Source organism: Chiloscyllium plagiosum, chromosome 16, assembly GCF_004010195.1.
Source record: "Chiloscyllium plagiosum isolate BGI_BamShark_2017 chromosome 16, ASM401019v2, whole genome shotgun sequence".
Taxonomy (NCBI): Eukaryota; Metazoa; Chordata; class Chondrichthyes; order Orectolobiformes; family Hemiscylliidae; genus Chiloscyllium; species Chiloscyllium plagiosum.
The window spans coordinates 63,907,578-63,910,197 of NC_057725.1; the positions used below are offsets into that span (position 1 = coordinate 63,907,578).

The window sequence follows — 2,620 nt, forward strand, 5'->3', positions numbered from 1 at the left end:
AGGTGTCCTCGAGTTGGTGTTTGGCTTCAGCGATGTAGAGGTCAGTGTGCCAGACTACCACTGCGCCCCCTTTGTGCGCTGGCTTGATGGTGAGGTCAGGATTGGAGCAGAGGGATTGGAGGGCTGCGCGTTGTGAGGGTGAGAGGTTGGAGTGGTGGAGGGGGGTCGACAGGTTGAGGCGGTTAATGTCCCGGCGGCAGTTGGAAATGAAGAGGTCGAGGGCAGGTAATAGGCCAGCGCGGGGTGTCCAGGTGGATGTAGTGTGTTGGAGGTGGGCGAAGGGGTCCTCGGAAGGTGGGCGGGAGTCCTGATTGTGAAAGTAAGCTCGGAGGCGGAGGCGACGGAAGAATTGTTCGATGTCACGGCGTGTATTAAATTCATTGATGCGTGGACGGAGGGGGACGAAGGTGAGTCCTTTGCTGAGGACTGATCGTTCGTCCTCAGTGAGGGGGAGGTCTGGAGGGATGGTGAAAGTTGAGTTGGAGGCAAGGCAGCAGAGCATTGTGCATTGTTCCTTTTATATTCACTCTTTTTTGAATTTAACTCTCTCACTCACACAGCAAGGTTCACCCTATAGTCAGCTCTACTGCTCATCCTGGCACCTGAGCACATCCTCCCTCTCTCTGTCCTTTACCAGCCTGCTCATTGCACTCGGACACTGAGCTGGGCAACACCACTGAACATGGCCCAGCACTTAATCTCATCCTTCAAAGCGGCAGCACACTCATCATCCACTTTCATGGCATTTGCAGTACAGTTAGAGAAATCGGCGCGGGCGAGCAGAGGCAAGTTCCTCAGGAGGCGAAGGAATTTCGGTCTGTCCGCAATAACTCTTACCAGTTTTTAGAGACGCACCACAGGAAACGTCCGATGTGGAGGCACCACAATGGCAATTGATCTGCCCAAGAAATTACAAAGAGTGTGAACGTAGCCCAGTTCATCACGAAATCCAGCCTTCCTTCTAGTGACCCCTATCTATACATCCTGCTGCTTCGGCAAAGCAATCAACATAATCTAAGACCCGGCCCCACCCCAGTTATACTCTCTTCCATCCTCTTGTACCGGGCAGCAGGTATAGAAGTTTGAAATTACATACCAACAGATTTAAGAACAGCTTCTTCAGTTTTTCAAACGGACCTCTCTTGGAGTTGATCTTTCTCTGCACTTTCTCTGTAGCTGTAACACTACATTCTGCATTCGATTCTATTACCCTGATGTACTTATGTGAGGTATGATTGTCTGGGTAGCACACAAAACAACACTTTTCACTGGATCGCAGTTCACTGTATCGCGGGGGTTGGGCGGACCATGTTTAATTTAGTTCTGGGATGTGACTGGGCCAGCGTTTATTGCCTGTCCCCAGTTGCTCCTTGAGAAAGTGGTGGTGAGCTGCCTTCTTGAACCGCTGCAGCCCATGTGCTGTAGGTGGACCCACAGTGCTGTTAGGGAGGCAATTCCAGGATTTTGACCCAGCGACACTGAAGGAACGTCAAGAAACTTCCAAGTCAGCAGTAAGCGGCTTAGAAGGGAACTTGCAGGTGATGGTGGTTCCTTGTTTCTGCTGCCCTTGTCCTTCTAGACGATTGAGATTACAGGTTTGGAGTGTCTAAGGATTTGTAGAACCATTAACACCTACATTCTCACAACAAAAGCTCACAATCAGCTTTTAGTATGGAATTCAATTTACTTGCTTCATCTGTCTATAAGCTGGCCCTATTTTCTACATTCACAGATTTGATAATGAAATGTAAATAGCACTAATATTAGTTACTCCACACCATTACATTTGGAGTTATCACTTGTACTTATACCAAAACTTTAGGAACTTAGATTGCTTTTAGATTGATTCAGACTTTTGTCTCAATAAATGCTTTGAGAGCTAGAGACCACAACTGAAAGAGTAGAGAAAACAATTATTTTTGTATCTCTAGACACGGTAAGGTCCTACCTGAGGGTTACAATCTGATGTTCGAGAGGTTTCAGAGCGATGATCACATCAAATACTCCTCAAGTCTTGTTTCCTACAGGGTTAAAGCAATTGTCAATTAGTGGTAGGCTATATATTAGGACTGTATATAGCATCTTAGCAAACTAGCCAAAGGTGGCACCAATAGACATGCTCACAGTTTAAAAAGCGCCCGGAATGCTATACAGCTTTACAGAACATGAAAACAAGAAATTAGACAATCTGAAGTTAAGCTGTGGTGGTGTTCAATATGCTACTCTTATTAACGCTCACTGAGATACTTCAGTGCAGCAGCAATGAGGAAATGGATGGTGGAAAACTACACACTCCATAGATCTCTGCAACAAATTCAGGCAGACAGTAGTCAGGCGCTGTTAAAGAAGCTGCTTTTCTGATAAGGTGTTTCAGGTGTTTGAGTTTGATTTATTGTTGTCTCATGTACCGTGATAGCGTGAAAAGTGTTGTTTCGTGTGCTTTCCAGGCAGATGGGACCATACAAAGTACATCAGGGTAGCCAATCAGAGTGCAGAGATCAGTGTTACAGTCGCAGAGAAGGTGCAGAGAGAGAGATCAGAATCAACAAAAGCCTCATGACAGGAGGGAAGAAGCTATTTTTGAATCTGTTTGTACATGTTTTCAAACTTTTATATCTTC

General features: G+C 46.2%; 1 protein-coding gene across 1 annotated transcript in view; it reads right to left on the reverse strand.

Annotated features, from left to right (window-relative positions):
- The window catches only part of LOC122557976 (tetraspanin-18-like), a 32,007-nt gene extending 30,006 nt beyond the window's left edge, over positions 1-2,001 (reverse strand). The window contains exon 1 of the mRNA XM_043706281.1: positions 1,949-2,001. The gene's annotated coding sequence lies outside the window, so the exon portion shown is untranslated. The remainder of the gene's footprint in view (positions 1-1,948) is intronic.
- Between the last annotated feature and the right edge of the window lie 619 nt (positions 2,002-2,620).